This window comes from Eptesicus fuscus, chromosome 15, assembly GCF_027574615.1.
Source record: "Eptesicus fuscus isolate TK198812 chromosome 15, DD_ASM_mEF_20220401, whole genome shotgun sequence".
NCBI classification, from domain to species: Eukaryota; Metazoa; Chordata; class Mammalia; order Chiroptera; family Vespertilionidae; genus Eptesicus; species Eptesicus fuscus.
Window position 1 is genome coordinate 16,162,014 of NC_072487.1, and position 23,723 is coordinate 16,185,736.

General features: G+C 36.2%; 1 non-coding gene across 1 annotated transcript; it reads right to left on the reverse strand.

Annotated features, from left to right (window-relative positions):
• Positions 1-23,385: 23,385 nt before the first annotated feature.
• On the reverse strand, positions 23,386-23,492 carry LOC114227275 (U6 spliceosomal RNA). The gene has a single exon (XR_003613326.2). It is a non-coding gene; the product is annotated as a U6 spliceosomal RNA (small nuclear RNA).
• Between the last annotated feature and the right edge of the window lie 231 nt (positions 23,493-23,723).

Sequence of the window (23,723 nt, forward strand, 5' to 3'; positions counted from 1 at the left end):
ATTAACAACTGATTTCTTATCAGAAACTATGAAGGCCTGAATGCTGTGAGAAGTCATATCCAAAGTGCTAAAAGGAAAAAAAAAACTATCAACTAAGAATTATATAGCTGGTAGAACTATCATACAAAAATGAAAGAGAAAGTAAGACATTCCCACATAAACAGAAACTGAAAGTTTATGGCTAGTAGACACATCCTACAAGAAATGCTAAAAAGAGCCCATCAGGCTGAAATGAAAATATACTAGGCAGCTAACTTGAATTCACACTAAAGAATCAGAACATCAGTGAAGATAATTACATCAGTAAATAATAAAAATTAAGCACTAATGTGATTTTGGTTTTTAATTTCCCTTTTTTCTTCATAATTTAAAATGCATTAAGTAAAAGAATAGTTACAAATCTTTGTTGAACACAAAATGTATAAAGATTAATTTGTGACAATAACAGCACAAAGGGGCAGTTGGATAGGAGCAGAGTTAATGTATACTGTTGGATGCTATTAATTAAACAATATTGTTATAAATTAAGATGTATTTGTAATCTCCACAGGAACCTCTAAGAAAATAATTAAAGATAATTTAATACAATAAGAAAAATAATCAAAATGGCAACTAGAAAATAGTTATCTAACACAAAATAAGACAGAAAATGAAGACATAGAAATCAAGTAGCAAAATGGCAGAAGTTCTTCCTTATTAGTAATTATTTTAAACGTAGATAGATTAAAATGTAAATTAAAAGAGAAAGATTAATAGAAAAGACTTTTAAAATGATCCAACTGTGTGCTATCTATAAGAGATTCACTTCAAATTCAATGGCAAAAATTGGTTGAATGTCAGAGGATAAAAAAACATATTCCATGTCAACAATAATCATAAGTGAGCTGGAGTGGCTATACTAAGTGAATATCCAGCAATCTAGACTTTAAATCTAAAATTATTATAGAAGACAAAGAAGAATGTTATATAAACATAAAATACTAATTTATCAAGAATAGATCATAATTATAAACATATGTAATAACAAGAACTTCAAATTATATAAAAAATAAACTGACAATATTGATGGGGAAAATAGGCAACAGTAATAGTTGTAGAAAAAATGTATAAAAGATAAACAAATAAATAGAGGGTGTGAAACTATAAAACCTAATAAACATCTGTAGAACACTCCACCCAACAACAGCATAATAGACATTCCTCTTGAGTGCACATAGAACATTCTTCAGGTAGATCATATTTTGGGACATAAAAACAATTCCCAATGAATTTAACAAGATCAAAATAATTCAAAATATCTTCTCTAATAACAATGGAATGAAATCGATAATCAATAACAGAAGAAAATTTGAGAAAGCCACAAATCTGTGAAAATTAAACAACACACTCTGAAACAACCAATGGGTTAAAGATGATAACAAAATAGAAATTAGAAAGAACTTTGAAATAAATTAAAATGAAAAGACAACAGATCAAAACTTATGAGATAGACTGAAAGCAGTGCTCAGAGGGAAATTTGTATCTGAAAAAAAACCTATATTAAAATAAAATAAAAAGCCTGGCCTGCATGGCTCAGTGGTTGAGCACTGATCTATGAACTAGGAGGTCACAGTTCGATTCCCGGTCATGGCACATGCCCAGGTTGCGGGCTCAATCCCCAGTGTGGGGCTTGCAGGAGGTAGCAGATCAGTGATTCTCTCTCCCTCTCCCTTCCTCTCTGGTATCAATAAAAAAGGGTGTTTTTTTTAAAAAAAAGAAGAAAGATCTGAAATTAACGTAAACTTCTACCTTAAAAAAACTAAATAAAGAAGAGCAAACTAAACCCAATGCAAGAATAAGGCAGGAAATAATAAAGATTATAGCAGTAAATGAAATAGAGGAGAAAAATATGATTATAAAAAACCCCACAAAAGTTGATTTTTTTTATCAGTGTATGAGACTACTACTACCAAGCATACAGAAAGAGAATAGATTTTAAGAGAATACTATGAATTATTATATCCCAACAAATTAGATAGCTAGATGAAATAGACCAAGAATGTCAAACTCGTGCCCATGGGCAGCATGCCAAAAATAAGTTTATGTGCATTACATTTATTAATTTGTGCAGTTATTCAGTGTCTGGTAAGTTAATGTTCAAGAAAAAAATATTAATTTTTATTAAAATGTTCTATTATTTTATGTTAATGATTACTCATTTATTTCAGCTCTTTGTATTCAACATGTATCTATCGAAATAAACCTCCTTTTCTATGAAAATTGAAGCTTTTGTTTTTTTGCGACCCACATAAACTTAAACTTTGTTTATTTGGCCCATGTTAGCCTTTGAGTTTGACATGCTTGAAATAGACAAATTCTTAGAAAAACACAAACTATTAAAACTGACTTAGTAGACTCTAGAAAATCTGAATAGACTTAATAGTGGAGATTACATTTTTTTAAAAAGTCCAACAGAGGAAAGCCTGGGACAAGATGCTTTCATCGGCTAATTCTATCAAGTGTGGAAAGAAGAATTAACACCAATTCTTCTCAAATTCTTTCAATACACAGAGCCTAGTGTTATCCTGACCCCAAAGTAAGACAAAGGATATCATTAGAAAACTATAGATCAATATTGCTTATGAATAGAGACAGGGAAATCCTTAATGAAATACTAGTAAACTAAATTCAGCAGCATTTTCAAAAGTTTATACATTATGATCCAATGGGACTCGTCCAAAGAATATAAGGCAGGCTCAATATTTAAAAATAAATTAATGTAATACACCACATTAATAGAACAAAACAAAAAACCCTACATGGTGACCTCAATTGATGCAGAAAAGGCATCTGACAATCCAAAACCTTTTAATAATAAAAATAGTGAATTATATAAATATATACAATACCTTTAAAATAGTAAAATACTTAACAATAAATGTTACCAAGAAGATGAGAGATTTACAGAATGAGAACTTCAAAATACTGTTAAAATAAATTTTAAAATACCTAAATGAATGGAAAGACATTACACATGGTTGTGGATTAAAATATTAAGATAGCCATTCATGCATTCTGTATCAAAATTGAAACGGCATCTTTTGTAGAAAGGGACAAGCTCATCCTGAAATTAATATGAAATTGCAAGGGATATAGACTAGGAAAACACTTGAAAAAGAAGAATAAAGCTGGAGGATTTGCACTTCTCAGTTACAAATTTTACTATAAAGCATCAGCAATCAAAACAGTGTGGTGTTTGTATAAGAATAAGTAGATAGATCAAGGTAAGAGAATTGAAATTACAGAAAATTGGCATCTATGGTCAACTGACATTTGACAAAGGTGCTAAGATTATTTCATTTGGAAAAAAATATATATTTTCAACAAATGGTGCTGGGAAACCTGGATATCCATATACACCATATGCAAAAATTAATTCACTAGAAGAGCTAAAATTGTAAGACTATTAAAATAAACATAGAGTAAATAATCATGACTTGGATTTAGTAACATATTCTTATATATGACACCAAGGACACAAGAAACTAAAGAAGAAAATTGGATATTTGGACTTTCACTGAATTAAAAACTTTTGTGCATCAAAAAACACTATCAAGAAGGTGAAAAGAACCCTTACTATGGGAGACAATATTTATAAAAACCCAGAATATATTTCAATTTACGATGGTTTTATTGGGATATAACCCCATTGTAAATTGAGGAGTATCTGTATACATATAATGTATTACTATACAACCATAAAAAGGCATAATACATGATGCAATATGTACAAACCTTGAAAGGTCATACTAAATGAAAGAAGCCAGAAATAAAAAGTCTACATGGTGTATGATTCTGTTTATATGACATGTGCATATTTAATCAAATCCATAACATAAAAGAGCAGATTAGCATCAGCCAGGGGGAGAATGGACTGGGGAGTGACTGCTCAGTGAGTATCAGTTTTATTTGGGGAATGAAAAAAAATGTTCTGGGATTCGATAATGGAGATGATGGTACAATGTTATGAATCTACTAAAAATCACTGAGTTGTATGCTTTAAAATGGTTAAAATGATGAATTTTAAGTTAAGTGAATTTCCTCTCAAAAATTAAAATTGCACATTAAAGTTGTACAACAGCATGCCTGAAAATATTGAGCCATAACAATCAACATTGGGATGTAGTCCAGTAAAATTAGTTGCCTTTAAAAGAAAATTCTTTTGGACATATAAATAAGAGCAAGTTCATTAAGGAAAATAAAAAATTGATTATTATCAGTTTTTTTTATAGCAACATTTTATTTTAAAAGAAAGCTAAATGAGAGATTTATGATACTAAAGTAAAGAAAATGTGAGCCCAAAGTTTTATACCAGCCAATAGTGATCTTCAAGTGTAAAGGGCACACACATTTTTAACATTCAAAAACTCAGAATATATTATTCCCATAAACCTTTTCTGAGTAATCTACTATAGAACGAGCTTCAGACAACAAAAATAAATAAAAAGGATATCAACATAGGATCTGATGATGAACATTACATATATACTTATTGTGTATGTATAAGTATTTATGTGTTATGTATTCTAGAACTAAAATTAAATGAGAATTAAAAGAATCTAATATATAATAACCTTTTATGTTCTAACAATGCTTTTATAGCATCATTATAAAAGTTGAGTCTTTTTGGGTAGGTTATACTTTTATAGGAACTTACTGATTTCACCTAAGTTTTCAAGTTTATTAACAGTTAGTAGGACTAATCTCATATACTTTAATATTTTCTGAGTATTTAGTTTCATCTTTTTATTTCTAATGTTATTCATTCTGATTTGCTTTTTCTTCCTTTGTCTCTTTATTGCAAACCGTTTATCTTTTTTTGTATTCTTAGTGAAAAAAACAATTTATACCTTTGTTGACACTATTGTATTGCCCCCACTAATTTCAGATCTTACCTTTCTTATTTTAATCCTTATATTTTCTGTTTTTGTTCTTGGTCATTAAAAAATATTCTGAAGTTGATGAACAACTTAACCCATTAATTGTTAGCCTTTCTTTTAATCCAATAAGTATTTAAGGCTAGAAATTTCCCTCAAAAAATCACATTGTTACATTCTCAAGGTTTTGATAGGTATTATTTTAACTACCATCAATTATTCATTGTGAGTTCTTATTTACACCTGCTCAGGTTACAGACTTGCCCCACCCCTCTGGCCAGCATGTGGACCATTAAAATCCAGCTTCTCTGTACCCAAGGATTATTGCTATTTCCAGAGTTGAAGTTGACTCCAACATTCTCTTAGCCTGTATATTAGTTCTTGTCTTTTGTGTCCTTTAAGAAATTCCTTTACATTTTGCCACTTATTTTAAAATATTATGTTACACACTTTATAGTTGCTTTTTCAGAAATTACTCTGTGCATCTCATCCATTGTATTACCAAAAAAGGGAAGTTCACCTGTTAATCCTTTTGAATACTCTTGGCACTTCTAAAGGGCATAGTTTGTTCCTAAATCATCTTTTCCCTCAGTTGAAGGTCTAACACCGTGCACTATACTTTGAATTGTGAGTAAATGAATGAATTAATGTTTGTTTGGAAGAGCTTGTCAAGTAATTAGAAACCAAATGAAGAAAATCTACATAATATTATCAACTAAAGTTCACTTATTTTACTTATTTTATAATATAAACATATAATTTAAATTCTTTAGCCCTCGTGGGTGGCTCAGTTGTTTGGGCCATTGTCTAGCACACCAAAAAGTCTGCGGGTTCAATCACAGTCAGGGTGCTTATCAGAGGCAACAAATCACATCAATGTTTCTCTCTCTCTTCCTCCTCCTCTCTTTCTCAAAATAAATAAATAAATAAATAAAATCAATAAAAACATATCCTCAGATAAGGATTAAAAGAAATTTTAGCATTATTTAAAATAAAAATTCCAGAATCTGATTTTATTAGAAGTGTTTTTTACATAGTAAAAAAGCAAGCCTGTCTAATTTTTCAAAAATTCCTTGAAAAGAGCAATAGTCATTCTAGTTTAACTAGTTTTCCAAAAGCACTAGATCTAAATATCATAAAAAGGGTTTCTGAGTTGAGTTTCTTTACAAATGCAACTTTAGTTGTGAATTTCTGCCTTTATCAATAAGACATCGAAGACAAATAAAATACCCTGACCAGTCAAGAAAGTAAAGAGGTATACTTTTTCATAGCTTCAATACAAAGTTTATTTAAAATACTTATACACACATTACACAGACATAATTTCTTTCTTAGAATCTGCCTGGAAGTGCAAATTTAACTCCTTTATGTTAATCTAAATGCCACAGGGCTTGTAGGTAACTCACTGCCTTTCTCTTGCTGCTTTTAAGAGTCTCTCTTTGTTTTTTAACCTTTGGCATTTTAATTGTGATGTGTCTTGGTGTGGGCCTCTTTGAGTTCATCTTGTTTGGGACTTATTTAGAATTGAAGGTCAGATAAAGAGCTTCACAGACAAGAGAAAGCTTAAGGAGTTAATTACCACCAAAACCAGTATTACATGAAATGCTGAAGTATCATGAAGAAGAAGGAGAAAAAGAAGGAGAAGAAGAAGAAGGAATAGGAGGAGGAAGAGGAGGAATGTGAACAATAAAATGGCAATAAATACATACCTAGCAACAATTGAATCTAACAATCAAAATAAATGAACAAGGAATCTCATGAACAAAATAAACTGATGAATAAAATAGAACCAGAACCATGGAAACATGGAATAGACATGAATCTCAGAGGCTGTGAGACACAACTGACTCAGATACATACCCGCTAGTACATCTCTCACAACACTTTCCTTAGCTTCTAAAATCTGACAAATCAAGTGGGTTCAGTTGCACAGTGGCACACTTAGTCTTAATTTACTTTTTCATATTCTCCCCTTCATCGTCAGATTTATTGTCCATGTTACTAAGAGTTTTTCTAAATTTCCTATTTCATTCATTTTATTCTTACTTCCAAATACTATAACTGTTTTTCTTTCTCCATTTTGTTCTTTGTTCTCTGAGGTCCTCTACAGTTGTTTGTTGTTAGCATTGAACTTCTCTCCTCTTTCCCTTATCAAGTTTCAATTTAATCGACTTGGTGAGAGGATATCCAAGTAAGACACCTTCTAAATCTTGCTTCCTGTTGTCAGGCTAAGGAAGAAAAACTGGATAAATCTCAGCTTCAGCTGTTAAAGGCTGTAATTTCCTTAGGAGCTTGAATTTGATCCCTTCAAGTTTTGTCCTAAAGCACATTCATTTCACTCCTAATTGGTATGTCTCCACATCGGTCAGAGTTTGATTCTCCCTAGAGCCCAGAAGAACTTCTCTCCGCTTGACACTTTCTTTCGGTCACTGTTTATTCTTTCTTGTCAAAGTCATAATGCACTTTCGTCCATTGACCCCAGTTGGTGTCTCTTCTTCTTTCTTCATGATTTCCATGCTGAGTAATGTTTTTTGCATGGGCCAAATCTTTTTTTTTTTCCTCCTGCAAGAATAGACCCCAGGGATCTAATTATGGTGTCCACCACTTTCCTAATAGGTATGTTAGTTTGAGCACGGTGTATGATGCATCTAGGAGTCTTCAGAGAGAATTGAATCACCAGTTCTGTCCTGCTGCTGTTCCTTTAGGGTGCCACATTTCTGAAACTGCGCTAAAGAGTTTGCTTTAGTTATATGGTTAAAAGTGTTGTTTTAACGTTATATATTTTCCTATATGTCATCACTATCTAACAGTAATTGAAGATCTACCATGTACCAGAAGCTGTCCTAAATAGCTTACAATGTTATACCATTTAATCGGCGCAGAGATGCTGTGAAATTGGTACAATTGTCCACATTTTAAACCTGCAGAAGTAGAAGAACAGGGGGACACGTGGGAGCACATGCCATCTGAGCCCTGGTGGTCCAACCGCAAGTCCTTGCTTTTAGTCATTATTCCACAGCTGCCTGCTTGGATAATCACGAGGAGCTTGAATTTGGGAATTTCGCATTTAAATAGCAAGTGCCGAGTGCTTTATTATTCGGTTAGTTGCCCTTCTTATCAGCCCTCAGGAATACAGAAAATATTGTCATTTAGTTTAATGGCTGGTGAAAATTAAGCAGTTTGATTTTAGGTTTCTTGATGTTTCCCAGTAATGATTCCCAGTCTGCTGCTTTACAGACAAGCAAACATTTTACTTCTCCATATAGCATGAGGCATTTGGACTTCATTAAAAGAAAAGTAGTCATCACATCGATATTAGTACAATATTTTTACATTTTTAGATTAGGGAAAAGCAAAAATTAGAGGAGTCTAAAGAAAAATATATGTAGGTATTCAAATAGTCTTACAAAGTTAGAAATAAGACTGCAAACAAAAACAGAAGAGGAAAACATTCCTTAGGCACAGAACCTGTTACGGGGTGAGCATGGTGCAGGTACAATGGGGAGACTGCCATCGATAGTGAAGGAACCGAGATCACATGGAGGGCTTTAGGAACATCACTTTTGTATTTAAATGGTCATGCTCAATCCCCTCTCAGAGGTAGGGGTGATTGCAAAGAGAATTCAAATAATCATGATGGAATGTCATTTAAAATAGACCACAATGTCCTCTTGAACATCAATTTTGGTCTCAGTGGCCCCGTAAACAGAGATGGAAAAACACACAAATATGAATAGACTAGGAAAGAGAGCAGTTAAATGCAAATGGAAATTGCTAGGATGGCCAAAGCAAATGCACAACATAGAGAAGGTCAGATTCATTAAGCCCTCCATTAACCAGCTCCGCCAGAGTTGCTCCCACTTCCCCACTGTCAACTCCCTGTTCAACTCGATGGCTAGACATTTGACAAGGATCTCATCAGCATCCTCCAAATACTTGAACTAATGTTTATTTTAAGACTTAGAGTGTAAGAAAAAGAGATAATTAAATCCCAAAGTTATTTAGAATTAGCTGTGGAGAAGATGACTTTCAAATTTTCCCCTTAAGATTCTCACTCCTATTTGCTGCCATCCTGCAAGTCTTACAGTAGCTGAGAGACAGAGCAATGACTCTCAAGGTCACCTATTCCTAGACACTCAAAGTACAGGCCGGCAAAGTGCTACTCTGCCCAATTAAGCCAACCACAGAGTTCCTGGAAAGCTCATTAACAGCTTAATCAAATGGTTATGGCAGTTTTAATTCCTTGGACTCTTTCCGGCTTGCCTTTTAGTAAGTAGATGGAACTTGAACAAGCATGCATTTGCAGTATCATCATTAGCAGAGGGAATGTCAGTGCATTTGTTATTCCAGAAGAATTAAAAATCCCTGAGTATAATTAATCATCTATGTCTACTCAGAGAAAGGCAGCTGGAAAAAAGAGGAGGTCAGAAGTTGAGAGAAGTAGATAATTTTTTTTCTTTTAAAGAAATAAAACAAATATTGGAGTATTGGCCTTAGTCATACAGGAACTTAACTCTGTACTTTACCTTCCTTGTTTCTAGAGACAGCGAAGGTATGACACATGGAGTCATCCCCTTCAATCACTGACATGGGGCTGTCTTACACCATAATGGCGCAGGCAGACAGCTCACCAGACTCAATATGGACATGACCAGTGATAGCAAAGATAGAAAAGAAAAGAACTACTCATTCAATTGCTTCAGAAATCTAAAAAGAATCGTTTAAAAATAATTAAGGGCTTTTTATTTGGAGACACTTCTATGTTAGTAGTGACCCTGGACATAACTCATACATGTGACTGACCTTCACATATTTTGAGACAACTTGTCAGTCAAACTCAGTTATCCCACTTTTCTGTGGCTAAAATCTTCAGTTCTCTAGGTTAAAGAACCCAACTTAAAAAGATATTGTTCATGACATAGAGTTTTTATTTTTTTAAATATATTTTATTAATTTTTTACAGAGAGGAAATGAGAGGGAAAGAGAGTTAGAAACATCGATCTGCTGCCTCCTGAACACCCCCTACTGGGGATGTGCCAGCAACCAAGGTACATGCCCTTGACCAGGAATCGAACCTGGGACCCTTCAGTCCACAGGCCAATGCTCTATCCACTGAGCCAAACCGGTCAGGGCGACATAGAGTTTTTAGATCCTTCACTACCCTAGTCACTCCTTGGACATTATGTTAATGCTTAATAGCTCACAAAAAGGTGGTGTCCTGCAAAGTAAAAAAGATAGAAGCAACCTCTCTCAGCCAAAGGCAGGCATGGCAGCGTCAGACAGGCCTCAGTATTTCCAGGAAATGTCCTGGAACTCACAAAAGGCCATGGTGTTCTTCTGCTAAACATAAACCATTTCACAGAGCGCCAACATAAGACGAGGCCACTCTGACCCTGATGGATTAAGGCAAAAATAAGACTACTTGGTAGAATGAGCAAGGATTCTTTATTCTAATATGAGGCCCTGCTTTTTTTCCTTCTTTATCAACTACTGTTTTAGTCTCACTCTATTCCTCCTACTTGCTCAATAAAAATCACAGCCTCCTGGTATGGCTCAGTGGTTGAGCATGGACTTATGAACCAGGAGGTCACAGTTTGATTCCCAGTCAGGGCACATGCCCGGGTTGTGGACTCGATCCCCATTAGGGGGCATGCAGTAGGCAGCAGATCAATGATTATCTCTCATCATTGATGTTTCTCTCTCTCTCTCCCTTCCTCTCTGAAATCAATAATAAATAAATAAATACATAAATAAATAAATTACTAAGATACACAATCATAATGTTGGCAATAGGGTAATGGCAAGGCAAAAAAAAAAAAAGCAACAAACAAAAGACATTTGATATAGAATCCAAAGGCTAAGATAAAGCAATAATAGGAGGAGTAGCACTACTACTAATGTTGCTATTAGTATTACTACTAATGATAGCATAATAAAATTAGAGCTATTACCTATTACCTATAGAAGTATTCATTAAGTGCTTGGTCTTGATTGTGGCTAGGCTGTGTGCTAAAAATATTTACTTACATTATTTCTTCAACGTGCATAATTTATAAGTCTAGTTATACTCATTTTACAGAGTAGAAAAACATGAGGCTTGTGAAAATAATTAGCACCAAATCACTAAGCTAATAATTCAGTATTGGAACCAGGATCCAAAATTTACATGCCAAGATTTCATTCACTCAGCTTAAGTCATTGAGTGGGGCTGACATTCCTGAAGTGATTTTGTTTAACCAAAAAAAGGATGCCTTTTAAAAATGTGTTTGGCCAGAAGATATGCTTATCACAAGTGCTCAAAAAAGTGCCTGTGTGCCAACTATGAATCCTCTCAGTATGTGAAAAACCCGTGCCAGTCTGGCTTCTTTAAAAAATTTCCACGAAGTTTGGTTAATTTTTATTATTTCTATTAACTCAGTGCCAAATACATCTGTTAATTCTCATATGCCAAGTACCAACCAAAAGGTTGTTCTCTATCAGCCAAATTTGCATTTTGTTCTATCTTTCACTAAGCTTTCACTGCCTCATCAAAAGTTGGAAATATTGCCCTGGCCTGTGTTACTCAATTGTTAGAGCTGTGGCCCATGCACCGAGGTGTCACGGGTTCAACATGGGTTCGATTCCCAGTCAAAGGTGAGTAGCTGGGTTGTGGGTTTGCTCCCCACTCCTGGTTGGGGCATGTGCAGGAGGCGACCAGTTAATGTGTCTCTCTCATGTCCATGTTTCTCTCTCTCTCTCTCTCTCTCTCTCTCTCTCTCTCTCTCTCTCTCTTCCCTCCCTCTCTCCTCCCTTCCTCCCTTCCACTCTCTCTAAGAACAATGGTAAAATATCCTTAGGTGAGGATTAAGCAAAAAAAAGTTTGAAATATTGATTAATGTTCTATTTCATAATCAAGATTATCATTTGTTTCCAGGATCTTACTCTGAACAGGAAGATTATGCTATTTTATAAAATCTTTTCCAGCACACTTTTAGAAATTCAAATATTCTGCCTGATTATTTATATTGATTAAGAACAAAGATTATAATCTAACTCAAGCTTGTTAATAAAGGCTAGAAGCAAAACTACTCACCCAATACACATTTCCCATCACAAAAATTCACAAAATTACAAAAATAATTAATGACACTTCAGTGTATCAAAAGCACTAACGTTAAGAAAGGACTGTAAGTCCTTCCTACAAACAATAAGGGTAATCTGCGTAGTTATCCTTTCCCAGAAAAGTCAATAAACTCTGTTAATAATTTCAGAAAATAGCTAATACAAACAATGGGATTTTCTGAGAAAAATAAAAGAATTTAGTTGTTTAGATCCAAGTGACTATTACTCGGCTCCAATTTTCTTTTAAATGGTACCAGGCTGAAAGCTTCAGGAATGGGAATCATTTTTAATTCCTGGATCATATATAATAGAGAGCAGTTTTTACAGTTTTATTGAGCAATAACTGACTTAAGGTATATGGCATGATGGCTATTATTTACATATACTTTGAAATGGTTACTAAATAGAGATAAAATAAAAAGAAAGAAAAAAAGAGAAAAGAAAACAAGTTTTCTCCTTGCGATGAGAACTTGGAAGATTCACTCTCATAACAACTTCCCTATGTTATACAATATCGTTGACTATATTAATCATGTACATTCCCTCCTTAGTACTTATTTATCTTAAAACTGAAAGCTTGTATCTATTGACCACCTTACTTCAATTCCCTTTCACTCCACCCTCCACCTCTATGAACCACAATCCTATCTAATAAAGAGGGAATATGCTAATTGACTGTCATGCCCTCACAAAGATGCCGGCACCCACAGCCAATAAGGAGGGAATATGCTAATTGACTGTCACACCCTCAAAGATGGCGGCGCCCACAGCCACAAGATGGTGGCGCCCAGTCCCCTTAGCCCCCCAGCCGCCCAGGGCTGGCCCGAGGTGCAGGCAAGCCTCGGATGTGCTGCCCAGCCGCCCAGGGCCACCTGAAGCTCAGGTAACCAGGGCTGGCCGAGGCTTGTGCTGCTGGAAGTGGCAGCAGCAGAGGTGTGATGGGGGCATCACCTTCCCCTGATCGCTGGGTCACCTTCCACCCCTGAGGGCTCCCGAACTGTGAGAGGGGGCAGGCCAGGCTGAGGGACCCCCCCCTCCAGTGCATGAATTTTCATGCACCGGGCCTCTAGTCTAATATATTTTCCCATGAGTTTGTTTGCTTGTTTTTCAGATTCCGCATATAAGTGAGGTCATACAATATTTGTGTTTCTTTTTCTAATTTATTTCCCTTCAAAGTCCATCCATGTTGTTAACTAGTGATAGGATTTCCTATTTTTTTTTATACCTGAATAATATTTCATTGCATTTATATACCTCAACTTCTTTATCCATTCATCCATCAAAAGGCATTTAGGTTGTTTCTATGTCTTGGCTACTGTAAGTAATGTTGCAATGAACAAGGGTGTGCAGATATCTTTTCAAGTTAGTGTTTTCATTTCCTTTGGACATATTCCCAGAAGTAGAATTGCTGGATCATATGCTACTCCTATTTTTAAGTTTTTAAGGATCCTTCATACCATTTTTCATACCAATTTACAATTCCATCAACAGTGCACAAGGGTTTTCTTTTCTCCACATACATTCCAGCATGTTTTAGCTCTTGTCTTGTGTGTGTGTGTTTATTTTATTTTTAAATATTTACTGTTGAAAATATTACCTATGTCTCCTTTTTTCCCCATTGACTTCTTCTAGCCCTCCCTGCCCACCACCCCCTCCTACCACAGGCCTTCACCACCCTATTGTGTGTGTCCCTGGGTTATGCATATATGCATACAAGTTCTTCGATTGATCTCTTCCCATCCACCCGCCCTCCCCTGCCTTTTTTTTTTTTTTTTATGATGGCCATTCTAACAGGTTTGAGGTGATGTCTCATGGTGGTTTTAATTTGCATTTCTCTAATGATTAGTGATGTTAAGCATCTTTTCACACACCTATTGGCCTTTTGTATATCTTTGGAGAAATGTCTATTCATGTCCTTTGCCCATTTTTAAATTGGGTTATTTATGGGTTTGTTGTGTTTTTTTTTGTTTTTTGTTTTTTGCCATTTAATTGTGTAAGTTCTTTATATATCTTGGATATTACTCTCTATCAGATAAACAGTTTGTAAATATTTTTTTCCATTCCATAGGTTGTATTTTCACTTTATGAATGGTTTCTTTTGCTATATGGAAGCTTTTATAGTTTGATGTAGTTCCACTTGCTTATTTTTTATTTTGTTGTGATTCACGTATCATATCCAAAAACATCATTGCCAAGGCCCGTGGTTTCTTCTGGGAGTTTCATGGTCTCAGGTCTTATGTTTAAGTCCTTAATACAGTTTGGGTTCATTTTTGTGCGTGGTGTAATATGTGGGTCTATTTTCATTTTTTATATATGAATATTCAATTATCCCAACACAATTTATTGAAGAGAATGTCTTTTCTCCAATGATTATTCTTGATTACCTTGTCAAATATTAGTTGACTGTATATTCTGGGGTTTGTTTCTGGGCTCTCAGTTCTGTTCCATTAGTCTATGTGTCTATTTTTATGCTGGCACCACACCATTTTGATTACCATAGCTTTACGTATAGCTTCAGGGCAAATGACTCCACCGAGTCTGAACAGAGCAATACAAATTATCACGGCCCTCAAGCCAATGATCTATGAGAAATGAGAAATAGACCTATAGACAAGTGAGGTGTGATTTTGTTTAATAGTGAAAAGAGCACGATGCTTAATGTCAGAATAAGAAATACTGAAAGAGTCTTAGTTATAATTGTATAGTTTTATCCCCTATCCATTTACTGTAAGCTGGGTAAAGATAGAAACCATTTCAGCTTTGACTATTTTCTTATTACATTTCTTTAAGAGAATAAATGGGGGAATGTAAACCTGTTATTTTGCGTGTCCAACATTCACTTTACATTTATCTCAAGGGACATCCAGGTTTTCTTTTCTCAGCCTACCTGTTTCAGGTGAGGCTAACAATCCCAGTCCTTTATAGTTGATTAATGGTGTGTTATATGTTCTGATACAAACTCGTCAGCATATTCCATCTCTCTACTATAGCACATGACCCAAAAGAGATCAGGGAAACTAAATTCCACGGATTTGGGGGATCTTTTAGGCTGGGATTCTGGGTTGTAAGAAAACCTATATATTTTGCAGACTACCAAAGAGTAAACTCCTTCTTGAGAATGAAGTTAACATAGATTAATAAAGCGCCTATGATAAATATCCTAAAGCACACTAGAGGTAAGAGATAGTGGGTACACATTCACACACTCACATGCGGGGCAGAGAGATGAAAGGAAGAAAAAGATACAGAGAAAGTATTCTGGTAACATTGATTTGTTTTAACCATTCTTGAACCTTGGCTCCCTGTACAGATAAGTTACTTTTTTATTCTGAAATCGTTTGTTTTTTTATTCTCACCAGAGAATTTAAATTTTGAGAGAGAGAGAGAGAGAGAGAGAGAGAGAGAGAGAAACTTTGATGTGGGAAAGAAACATCAATTGTTCCCTTCCCTTCCCCCTCAGCTGCATGCATACCAACCAAGGACCCAACTGCAACCCAGGTATGTGCCCTGACCTGAATCAAGTCCACAATCTTTTTGGTGTGTGGGACAATGCTCCAACCAACTGAGCCACCCAGCTGGGGCTCAAATAATTTTATAATGGGTTCATTTCATTCATAACTAAAAGAGTTAACAATACACTCTTTCTTGTACAGATGAAGAAACTAAACTTGAGAGAATGGAAGTGCCTTGTACGTTGTTAGGCTTAATATTTTATAGTGAAGGAACTGTGACTGTATCCATGGCCCCTAACTTTCAGATCTTTACACCATGCCAGGCTAACGTTATTAAATAAAACACTTTGTTTAATAATCACTATGCTTATTAAAGACATGGAATATTAAAAGGGATACCTCTCATTTTGTATTTAAGCAAAGATAATAATTTTCTTGAAGAGAACCAAACAACTACTTCTCCAAGAGGCACCCCTTTTGCTCAATTATGTTCCTACAAAGATGAGGCAGAATTTGAGTCTCTGGGTTCATTTGGCCATTTAGCTTTCTGCTGAGATTGCCCAAAGAGGGCCAATTGTGCCCAAAGGATAGTCTAAGAAATAAATTAAGTAAAATTACTCACTGAAATTCTTATTACCAGAAACAGCACTTGTCCATTCGGCAGGTAATTTGGAGTAATGGTTAGTAATTGATAGCAATTTCTAGTAATTAAATTCTGAGCCATTTCTTTATGTAATATTGGTTTCTCTTAGTAAACCCCATCCTAAGAAACGAAATTAGTGGTTGATGGCCATGTCTGATATTTAAATTCTTTACAAAGCGAAGGAAATACAGAAATAAGGAGAAAGTGGCTGATGTACAGGGTTGAATTGCCTAAGTGGTTTTGTACTGAAGAAAATTTCTCCGATTATGTGATTAAAAACTTTGGGATTGAGTAAAAGGAAAAAAAGAATACATATATGGACTGCATTAGGTCTTTAATGGATATGAATTTCCAGGAAATGTATTGCCTTTAGAGTTCACTCCAAAATCTTCATACTTTTAAGGGGGAAATAGTTTAAATCTATTAAAAGGTTCTAAGAAAGTCACTTGGGACCATTACCCTAATTGTCATTGTGATAATTTATGGATCACTAGATCAGAGTAGAATTTCTCGTTCTAGAATGGAGTTTCCCTGGTAGGAGCAAATTTGTAGCCAGGATTATGTGTATCATGTATTGAATATTATATAGTTGTTAAAGGTTTCTATATAATCACTGAACTGTCTTGATTCTAAGCTCTGATTGGCTTAAATACCATTAATCTATTTCTTCAGAAATAAGTTTAATATGATGGTTTGTAAGAACATATATCACAAGATACAAATTTTCAAATCAGGTGTTTTATTTCCTCTTTGGAGTGCTGACCACTGGATCTACCTTCATCTCCATTTATATCTTTTTTGGTTCCTCCCCCATTTCTGTCCCTTTTTCCATTCTATCTTGCAACTGTGGCTTCTTATGGGGTATTGTATACTGTTGTTTCATTACCTATTTCTCAGGTGTGTTTTTTTTTTCTCTTTTGCAAAAGCCCTTTGAAACCCTAAAAATTTAAGTGTTCTAAAAATTCAAGTGCTATAATGTTAAACAATTAATATCTCATCTTGAGAAGTTTGAAAGGTCCCTAAAGAGCAACTTTAAGCATTCATTCCTTCTAAGAAGTAACAGGAAATTTACATATTAGTAATTTAAAATCCTAAATATTTTAAAGCACATATAAATAAAGCAATCGGTAGTTAATAGGACATGCCAGAACTACTGTGAATCAGTGATTATGGATGGATATAAAACCATTTTTTACTAAACTTTCTTCATAGTATGAGTATTTGTGGTCTGGATCACTCATTGAAATTGTCAGTTGAATTCCTTTCAGTCTCCAAATATCTGAAAGAAAATAATATTGTGGCACCATCAGTAAACTGGGATGACTTTGAAAGACAACCAAGGGGGAAGAGCCCTTGAACTCATGAATCCTCCTGGGTTATTGATCTATTTAAATGCATGTGGTTGAGCTATAATCAAAATGTAATGACCTCACCTGTCATTGAAACCAAGCAACTGTATTTAGGTTAGGAAAAATCTAGTTACATGACTGCCTTGAAAGGCAAAAAAATATTTAAACATATATAAATATTTATTTATAAAATCATATATATATTTATTAAAAACATGATTAGCTCTACAAAAAAAATTATGGAGTAAAGGACCCTATCTTCTAGGATCTAACTATTTTATACCTCCTCTTTTACAACTCTTTTACCTTTTTCTGCAATAGCTTAGAGTATCTACACTGCTTTAACCCAGCTATCCCCTTCCCACATCCTCTCTTCCTTTAGCAATATTGTGTATTCTGAACCAATTACTCCTTTCTCTTCATAGCAAATAGTTTGGAATACTGTTTCATAACTGACAGCAATTCCTAGTAATAATAATTTAGGAAATTATAGTGAACAAAAATGGGCTCCATGGCCAGGCATTTATATTCGGATCTCTCGTCTCAGGTCTGCTATCTGTGTAACCTAAGAAAATTGCTTTATCTCTTTGAGACTCAGTTCCTCCCTCTCCTCACCTCCTCCCTCTCCTTCCTACCTTCCTTCTTTCCGTTCTTTGTCTATCTTACTATAAAATGAAAATGAAAATCATCATGTGATGTTACCTTGAAAAAAATGTGATTAAGTCTGAAAAAAACCACATTCAGCTAATTTTACTTAACTTTTCACATTTGTATTGAGCTAGGTATCAAGGAAAAATTGCATTTGTTATACTATATAATATTTATTGATGATTTACTATGTATTAACCACCTTTCAAGGCCTATTGTAAGTGTTGCCCCCTCCCTAAATTATTTAGCATTATCTCTTTTTTTCTTTGGTAATTTTAACACCTTTTTTGTGTTGTGAATTTATTCATATTTGCATTTGTGTAACTTACTCTTCTTTAAAAAATATAACTTCTTGAAAATAATACTCATATATGGATATCTTTTTATTTCCTGTCTAATCACACATTTTTAATGTAGAATTGTATTAAGCCAAAGTAAATTGAGTCAAATTAAATTTAAAGCCATGAATAAATAATCTCATGTTGAGGTGTAACTTCTTTCACACACATACACAATCACACATGTGAACACATCCTATAATGGTGAATTTATGAAACAAAAATTAGTTGCTAAAGGAAATGTTTTGGATGCATCTTAATGGTGGGGCCATGTCCTAACTTACATTCCACAAATTACTTTCTCAACTGTTACAACTCAGACTCTTAAATTGGCATTGCAATATGTTAACCTTGGTCATTATATTACTTTTTTATATATTCTTTATAGATTTTTTTTATTTTTTATTTTTTTAGCGAGACAGAAAGGGAAACAGAGATAGAGATAGAAACATTGATGAGAGAGAAACATTGATTGGCTGCCTCTGCATACCCCCTATTGGGGACCAAGCCCACAACCTGGGCATGTGCCCTGACTGGGAATAGAACTGGCAAACTCTTGGTGCATAGGACAACACTCAATCCACTGAGCCACACCAGCTGGGCACATCATTATATTCTTTTTGTTAATAAAGCACACAAATATTTTTTTCAATTAATACACTATATACACTTCAGGAACTCTGTGAAAGAAAGAAGTATAGGGAGAACAGCTTTGCCAACATGAAAAGTTGTTATTGAAGTTACAATAAAAAATATTGATCAGAGAATTTTATAATTAATTTCAAAATACAGTCTTGGAATTCAGAATCAAGGAAACAGTAATTTCTCAGGGAAAAAAAGTAGGATTTCTATTATCTATATACCAGAGGCCTGGTACACGAAATTCATGCACAGGTAGGGTCCTTAGGCCTGGGCAGCGATCAGGGCCAATCAGGGCCTCCTGGCTGCCGGCCGGGGCCTTCTTTCATTCCACGCCGCCCCCTGGTGGTCAGCGCACATCAACTTCTGGTTGGTCCAACTCCCAAGGGGACAATTTGCATATTAGCCTTTTATTATCTATACTAATAGAAGGGTAATATGCTAATTAGACTGGGTGACCAGACATCTTCCAGACATCCGACTTCCTTCCAGACAAAGCCACGGATGTGGGGGCCAAGGCAGAGGCAGTTAGGGGCAATCAGGTGGGCAGAGGAGGGCAGTTGGAGGCCATCAGGCAGGCAGGGGCGGGCAGTTGGGGGCCATCAGGCTGGCAGGGGAGCAGTTAGGCAGCAATCATGCTGGCAGGCAGACAGGCAAGCAGTTAGGAGCCAGTGGTCCCAGATTGCGAGAGGGATATCCGACTGCTGGTTTAGGACCCATCCCACAGGATATAAAATCCCTAAGGGGTCCCAGATTGGAGAGGGTACAGGCTGGGCTAAGGGACCCCCCCCCCCGTGCACGAATTTCATGCACTGGGCCTCTAGTATCTATACTAATAAAAAAGAAATATGTAAATTGACCATACCTCCGTGATGCCCACCAGCCAATCAGGAGGGAATATGCAAATTATCAGGACAAAGATGGCAGCGGCCCCACCCCCCAGCCGCTCCATGCGCGGAGCAGCCAGGTGGGGCAGGACACCTGCTATGAGGGGGAGGGCGGGGTGCGGAGGGAGCTACAGGAGCAGCTCTCCAGCTGGAGCAAAGCAAAGACTCCGGCTGGAGCGAAGTGAAGCCTGCAGACTCCGGCCAGAGTCAGCAAGAAGCCTGACAACTCCGGCCAGAGTCAGCAAAGACTCTGGCTGGAGTGAAGACTCCGAGCAAAGGTGGAAGGTAGCAGCCAGAGTGAAGGCCTGGGTCCCAGGTGCCAGAGGAAAACCGGTGCCAGCAGCCAGGTGAAGGAAGGCCTGTTGCACAAATCTTTGTGCAACAGGCCTCTAGTAGATATAAAAGCTTAAGTGACCATTATGACCAAATGACCAAAACTACCAGAACAACTGGTCTACCAGTCGCTATGATGTGCACTGACCACCAGGGGGCATACACTCAACACAGGAGCTGCCCCCTGGTGGTCAACGCACTCCAACAGCCAACCTCCCATGGCTGGCCAAACTCCCGCGGTCGCTCCTCCATCCCTCCCCCCCACCAGCAGGCCCTGATTGGCCCTGATAACTGGCCAGGCCTAGGGATCCCACCCGTGCACAAATTCATGCACTGGGCCTCTAGTTAGCTTATAAAAACCATGTAAGCATTTGTGCTTCTATAACTTCTTTTGCTAAAAGTCAGAGCTTAGTTTCATGCTCAAGTAACTTACTACCCTATCCTCATTTTTTTGTATAGTCCTATTTTGTTCACCAGGGTTTCAACATTTTTGTGATATCTTTGCCTTTTAGTAAACTATATCAACTCTTTCATGGAGGTACACAGAGAAAAGATCATAAATAAATGAATGCAATGCTTACTCTTTTCCCTACCTTCACTGTTAAACTGAATACTTTTTAAGGACTCTGGTAGACTTTGTGATGCACTGCCAGCTACTCCTTCAATGAAGTACTTGCTACCTGGCTCATAGAAAACATTGGCAAAAGCCTCCTGCTGTATTTCCCTTTTGGAACTGCCTCAGTGGCAGAGAACTGAATTATCCAAGATCACCTTTCTTCCTACGACAGCCTACAAACAATGACGAATCATTGAGAGAGTACAAAGTCCAAGTCATCTCAGCACAACTTGGGACATTTCTCATTTTGAGTGCCCAATGTGGTTGTATAAATTTGTCATTGGGTTTTCATTACAGAATAAATTCTCCCTCTGCTTAATTCTGCTTTTTACACTCTCTTCCATAAGTTCTGATTCCAAAAACACTTCTTGGTAAAAATGTTATACACTAAATTCCATCTCAAAGACTGCTTCTTAGAGAATAGAACCTCATCAGTTGCTACCAGGGACCTGTTTAATTGATAAAACTTTCACTGGTATTAAATTGGACTGATATTATGTTATAAAGGAATATATTAGTTGGTTCAATGCATGAAGAGAAATATGGGGGGGGAGGAATAATGTTTATTAAAGCAATGGATTTGAATGACTATGAAACTCTAGTGATGTTCTGAACAAGATAACAAGTATCTAAGAACAGAAAGCTAAATTTGAAAGTCAGAGAGGGACTCCCTGGTAGCATACATAGGACCTCTCATTGTCTGCAGAGTGAGCAAAAAGAAATTTGAGCACCAGGTCAAAACTCCCAATCAAAGAAGACTGGCTTTGCTAAAGTCAGGATTTTGGTTGGCAAAGTATGAGACACCACCAAATAAGTTGGAAATGTTGAGAATGATATCCACAAATATCTAGAATCTCCATATTCCCCTGAATCTTCTGAGTCTGCATAATAAGTGGCATAAATATTTCTGTTTAAAGCTAGCACTTCCCTCTTGCTTGAAGATGATTCATACAACATTCAGGACAACATGTGTCCCCATCCCCCCACCCCCATTTTGTTCTGCGGGTCCATAACCAGAGTTAAGTCACATTATAAACTAGCTATGGAAGTGATGAGAGGTACAGTGCAAGTTGTCCTGTCACTTGGCATTACAACCTGGAAGACCTTCTGGCATAAGAGGTGTTGATGATGATAAAAGATGCCATGTAGATATTATGGCAGGCACTAATGAAAGAATCATAACACAATTGCTGAGGGGTTAGAGCAAGGCCATACCATCAGAATTGTATGCCTTTTTAGAAATAATTCTTGACATACTACTGGATCTAGTATAGATGAAGGGAATGACGATGGGGTACCAAGTCACAATTGAGTCACAGCTGCTGGTCATGAACTAGGAACTGTCAAACCCACTAAGTTGTAAAGTGGGAAGAATCCTTTAACTATTGATTAAGGGTTCTAAGGAGTACATCCGGGATTAAGATCAAGCAGAATCAGAGGGTCCATGTGAACTATGCAAGCAGATTTCCAAGTCCCCCATGTCATTCACCAGGTTTGCCCCAGAACCTCTTTACCAGATCACAGCTGTGGCCATATAGGGTATCCTTCCTTATACCCAGCTAATGCAGGAGACAAAGCACAAGATTGCTTCATGAGTGTCAGTTCAGTATATGGGTACAATCTGAAATAGGACAGCAGCTGCATCACAGCCCCACTGTAGGAGGACTTTGAAAGAGAGTAAGGAGAGAAAATTCTCCCAATGTGCAGAGTCTCAGATGGAGCACTTGGTTATACATGTTGTATAGAAATATAAGCGACACAAGTTTTAATATATCCAGATTCAAACACAGTGAAAATGGCTTGGTCAGGTGATCCATGGCCTGGACAAAGAAAGATAGATGAAAATACAGGAAAAAATAGCTCTGGGAGTAGAGGCATGTAGAATGGACATATGGAAGAGATCATGAAGCATGAAAACATTTGACTTGCATGCTCATACTCACTAATGGGTAATAACTATGAATAATGTCAGGTGGGCACTAGACTTATCAAGGTGATCAATTTGTAAGTTATATAAATGCATAATCACTTTCTATACCTGAAACCAATGTAATATTGCATGGCAACTGTAATTGAAATTTTAAATAAGTAAATAAATAAGTAGAAGTACATCTATTAAAAAAGAAAACTTTTGTCCCCTACCACTGTCCCTTAGTACTCAGTAATTCTTAGCACCAGGAGTATAACAGAGCAATTAACTTCTGACAGTGGTATAAATGTAGGCTTGTTAAAACAAGGATTATTAATATTCCCTCATGTTATCACCCTGACCTAACTTAACCAACCATAAAGTACAATAACATAGAGACCTTTAATTTTGTGGCTTAGATGAAATGCCCAAAGAAAGAGACGGGGTGGGTGGGGGGGGAGAGAGAGAGAGAGAGAGAGAGAGAGAGAGAGAGAGAGAGAGAATTAGAGTCTAATAAAGTTAAATGCAGTAATCATATTTCATTTTCTTATTTAAAATATATGGAACACTCCATGAATTTGCATGTCATCCTTGCGCAGGGGCCATGCTAATCTTCTCTGTATCATTCCAATTTTAGTATACATGCAACCGGAGTGAGCATGCATTAATCATATTTTAAAGAACTGGGGTTTTGCATTTTATTTTAAAACCAATAGCTACAACGATACTGTAATGATTGTGATAACTTCTTACACTCTGTGATGACATTGTGCTCATAATAGATGGTTATTAAAATTCCAGAAGCCTCAGCTCAAGCCGATCTTTGGGGAAAAAAAAGGGACCCTCTCTCGGCTTTTCAGCTATAAAAAAAAAACCAAAATAGTTAATGTGT